We start from the raw sequence: 5,486 nt of genomic DNA on the forward strand, positions 1-5,486 counted from the left end.
AAAAATTTTAATACTTTGTGGTTTGTTCAGAATTACCCTCCAGCAGTTAACTGCACTCAGCAATCCTCTGGCTGATTGTGTCTCTCTTCTCATCCTCATCTATTCTGGCCTGATAACGCCCCACACCAGGGAGCCGTTCTGCCAAGTTCAACCTTCTCTGACCCGTCTCTCAAACTGTCCAGCATCCTAACATTTTGCTTAGATGCCCTCCTGCTTCCCCTTAATTCTATTGCATTGTGAGAATTGCAACAGGGGGAGAGTTTAGCATCCTACAGCTTTCTCCTAACATCCAAAATTGAGCCAACATCATCATCCCTGTGACAACACAATGAATTAAATCCTTTTCAGCATCGCATGTCTAGGTATCCTCAGAAAAAAATTACATTTTAGGAACATTAAAATGGACTGACTTTAATCCACAATAGCAAAAGAGGCAAGAGATAGAGCTTAAATCCTGCCTGATGTTCTGACCTGAACTTATTTTGCAGATAAAATCACACTGAATTCTTTGCATTTCTATAGCTTCTTTCAGTCAGGGATTGCAAGGTACTTTACACACAGTAATAAGCTTCACAACCTTTCTTTGATGCTGCTTTCTAGCTCCTGGAAGGGTTCATGCATCAGAAAACTGGAAAATGATGGATGGAAAGGGAATGGACCAGGCAACCTCCCCAGTTGACCATGGTGGAGAAAAGAGAACTCAAACAGTTGGCTGCAGCACTCAACACCAATGATCAAGAAAATAATTGTACTTCTAAACTGCAAACATGCTTATAAAAATTCAAAATAAGAAATTGTAATACGAGCATTGTGCTTTGTTCTTCAGTGATTCAGCTGATCAAAGCTGATTGGATTCAGCTGAACCCAATAACTTACAGTGAAAATTATTTCTGTTATTCAACACACGTCTGTTCCATCACAGTGACCTTTATGTTCATGAAACAGGCATGTTCTCAACAATGGGATGTTACCAAAATCTTATTACTGGATATAGAAATAATAAAGAGGTATGTTATAAACCAGATAAGTTTGTTCATAGGATAAAAAAATGCCATTGAGTGCTAACTAAATATAGTACCTTCAGGTAATTCAGTGCCTATTATGGGACAGATGTTGTGCTAAGCTCTTTCTGTGCATTAACTAATACTCCCAGTAGCATGATACAGCTGTTGATTTCATTTTCCAGACGGGCACAGAGAGTTTGAACAACTTTCCCAAGTTTGCACAACCAGTATCAGAGCTAGGATTCTAATCTAGCTGGTTTGACCCCAGAATCCGTACTGAGTGTTCTCTAACATAATAGAGAACATGAAATATACGTCTTGGAGTACTTAGGGTAGGAGAGGAAACACATGGCAGTGGCTGGGAAATCTTAATCTTAGACACAGAAGTGGCCCCAGTTCTTGGAAGAAATGTTTGCTGGACCTTCAACCTCCTTTACTTCCAATAGAGGAGAACCAGTGTCATGCATGTAGTGCGTGGAAGTGGAGGAGACATTTATTTATTTTTCTGCCCTGAGCAACCCTGAATGTTCTAAGTCCCCTTTCTTATGGCAGGCTTTATCAGCTCTCAGTCCAGCACTAAGCTGGACTGCTTGAGTCTGAAATCCTGGTCTACCACTTTCTCCTTATGTCACCTTAGTTCCCATGTGTCTCAAAGGCTTGCGCTGAGGATTGAGTTGATGCATGTAGCCTGCTTAGAACAATGCTTAGTGCTTGGTCTATGAATATTAATATGATTTATAATGCTTTTACAGAGGCCTCTCAGGGAGGTTCATCTAGTCAACATGTCTTCTTTTGTGTTTCCAGAATCAGAAGCAAGAGCCTTGAAGTGATGGTGGGGCATGACAGGCACAGTTTTTAAGGTTTCATTCCTTTCTATTACCCTGGTTTAATCGGTTTTACCTTCAGACCGTACCCTCTTGTCCTTATATACTCTCCTGCCAGCTCACTTACATGTTAATTCCTATAATGGAGAACCCAAGCCTTTCATCATACAACTGGAGAATATATTCAAGAGATAAACTCCTGTGACTGAAAGTTATCCAATCATTCATGAATTCTGGTGAGCAAAAACAGGCCACCTTCTTCTCTCATGAAGGGTGCTCTCTAGTAGCAGTCAGACGAATGCATGATCACACAAATAAGGGGGAAATTATAACTGTGGCAAATTTAACATGAAATTATAGTAGGTGAAGGAAATGTCATTCCTGGCGAAAAGAGCAGCCTGTGTTAAAACGGTGGAGAAAACATGATAAGAAATAGAAGATGGCCAGGTAGGTGAAGTGCAGACAGAAAGAGAAGAAGGGATAGAGACAGTTTGGAAAAGATGAGATGCTATAGCTGTAGGCAGCAGCTAGGCCAAAATATTTCAATCCTTTTTCATCCCCTGAGAACAATGGGAACCGCTGAAAAAGTTTGAGCAAAAATGAGGTATCAGATTTTTTCATTTAGACATCATTTTGCCTCTTTTAATCCAGTGTTCATCACACCCATAGTCACCCATTTAAGTGCACAACTGTAGCATCTCCAAATGTCTAAAGTTCTTTTTCAAGTTCCTTTGTGTATGCATTCATTCTTTCACAAGCTATTATTATGAATAGTTATTATTGGCTATTGAGCTCCTGCACTGTGTATGAACACTTTGCTAGACTCACAGCACATGAATACAATTACTTAGCACATGGTCCATCAGGGAACACAGGATAAAAAGGTAAATTACGATAGTGTGATCATTGGTGGGAGAGAGAAGTTCAAAACAGAACTGAAAGGAGCCATTTAATCTTGCTTTGGAAGAGGGCAAGCCTTGGGTGAAGTAATATTTGGGTTAGTCTTTTTTTTTTTTTTTCTGAGATGGCGTCTCACTCTGTTGCCCAGGTTGGGGTGCAGTGGCACAGTCTCATCTCACTGCAACCTCTGTCTCTTGGGTTCAACCAATTCCCCCACCTTAGCGTCCCAAGTAGCTGGAATTACAGGCACCCACCATCATGCCTGGCTAATTTTTGTATTTTTGTAGAGACAGGGTTTCACCATTTTGGCCAGACTGGTCTTGAACTCCTGACCTCAGGTGATCCACCTGCCTTGGCCTCCCAAAGTGCTGGGATTATAGGTGTGAGCCACTGCACCTGGCCAGGTTAGTCTTAAAATAATTAATATGAGTTTACCAGGGGGAAAAAGTAGAATATATTTATTGTGGAAAAACTTTGAAAATGCAGAAGGAAGTATAAAAGGAACATCAAATCACACACAATCCTTCAACTGAGACCCTATGAAGATTATGAAAATACTGATAAAATGTTTTAAAAGAGTATCCTTTAAATATAGAAAATCCTCAAGTTACAAATATATTGTGTTTCAATGCTTCAATAGCTTTTAAGGAAAAAGTTTAGAATTCAGAGTCTGCTCTTCCACAAGAATGACATTATAACTGGATTGAAGATTTTCAGGCCAACCTGTAATAGTTTATTTAAATATATATATAACATTTAAACATATGCACATATAAAAGGCCATAAGATTCATAGATTATCGTATTAGTTTCTATTGCTATGTAACAGATTACTCCAAAACTTAGTGTCTTAAAACAAGCACTTCTTATTTCACAGGTTTTGAACCAGAGTCAGGAATCTGGGCCACAGCCTAGTTCAGGATCTCTTGAAAGTTCATACTACCCTAAATCAGCTTCAGTTCCATTCTTAACATCTTCCTAGAGTTCTTGAGCCTTTTCCTGTTCTGTGCTACCTCGTTCTCATTTTTAACCTAGCCTCCAAATAGTATTCCCATTTCTTGAGTGCAAAGGAATCACTGGTACAGGATGGGGCAGAGGACCCATCTGAACAAAGTTACATCAAGAGAGGGATCCCTGGTTGAGTGGCACTATATAGGTCTGATAAATAGATGTCTACTTTATGGAATTGCAGTCAGTCAAACTAATGGAAATAAGAGTTTTCAAATTATTGAGATAAATGTTTAGTGGCTTTAGTACCACATGTGAGGTTTTTCATAGGATCATTTTTCATAAGTTGATATTATTGGCACTTTACTTCTGAACCTGGAAATTATCTAAGATATCAGGTCTTCACCCCACTCCCACTTCTCAAATTTTCAGGTAAGCAATATCAGGAACTTCAGCTATTGTATCAAGAACAAACAGTGATGGTTTCCAAATCCCTATTTCTTACCGCTTGGAACGTCAGATATGAGGAAAAAATACTCTAGCACTTTCTTCCACTAACCACAGATAACCACAGATCAAGGAACATTAAAAAGTCATTTTGAAACTTTTACTGGGCAGTTTCCTGGAAACAGAGATTTGGGTGACTTGAAAAAGGTACACTCATAGAGTCTTTTTCTTTGTTCCTCAAGACTTGGGGGTGAACTTTAAAATCAGAAAATAAATAACTTATACATAAATGGGGGTTGTTGGGTGGCAGCTGTGGGTCAAGATTGTTCAAGGGGCAGGTGGCACTATTTTGGTTAACATAACTTAAAACATAATTCTCTGTTTAGGCAAGGATCTCTGTAAATTATGTTGTATTTAGGGGAATGATACCCAGATAAACAGAAGAAACATTTCCTATGAACAGTTGATGCTCGTAGAGTTCATCTAGATAGAGGAATTGTATTGTTATGAATGACCTTCACCAAGAGATAAAGAAATGGATTCTTGTATAAGATTAATTCCTGTGGGGTTGACCTTAGAAGAATGGTGGGGATTTGCACTGTGAATATTTGAAGGAGGAGGCATTTTTGAAAGGAGGGCAGATTCGAGGATAAGGGAAGCAAGGCTGAGAATGGGGATGGAACCTGCCTAGACCTTCTGTCAAATGCTTTTGTGTTTTCACTTGGACTATGGAAACAGATATTTTTCTTCTTCTCACTCTCTCATCTTGCAATTCACTTTACTTACTTCTTAAGTCATTTCTGTAGTTGGATCCAATATCATAGCCTTAGATACATTATGGAGAATAACATCCAGAGGACTTCCTTTCTTCTCCGTCTCCTTCAGTGAGGTCATGTGTTATGTGATTCTTTTGTCATAAATTAAATTCTGTCACAGTCTGGAATCCACCTGCCCTCCCCATTGTCTTGATGGATTTTCTGAAAAACAAAGAAACAAACATGGTAAAATTTATTCTTTTTGGTGAACAGCTCTATGGGTTTTGACAAATGCATAGATCCATGTGTCTGTCACCACAATTGCATGTAGGATAGCTCCATCAGCCCTGAAATCCACTGGTGCTGCCTCTTCGTAGGCAACTGTTCCTCCTGCTATGGAATGCCTGGAAACCACTGTTCTATTTTTCTTCCTTAGGGTTTTCCTATTCTCAGAGTATCATATAAATTGAATCATATAACATGTATCATTTTGAATCTAGCTTCTTTCACTTATCAAAATGCATGTAAGATTCATCCACATAGGACGGGCTCATGCCTGTAATCCTAGCATTTTGGGAGGCCAAGGTGGGCAGATCACTTGAGGTCAGG

The sequence above is a fragment of the Mandrillus leucophaeus genome, unplaced genomic scaffold, assembly GCF_000951045.1.
Source record: "Mandrillus leucophaeus isolate KB7577 unplaced genomic scaffold, Mleu.le_1.0 Scaffold159, whole genome shotgun sequence".
Taxonomy (NCBI): domain Eukaryota; kingdom Metazoa; phylum Chordata; class Mammalia; order Primates; family Cercopithecidae; genus Mandrillus; species Mandrillus leucophaeus.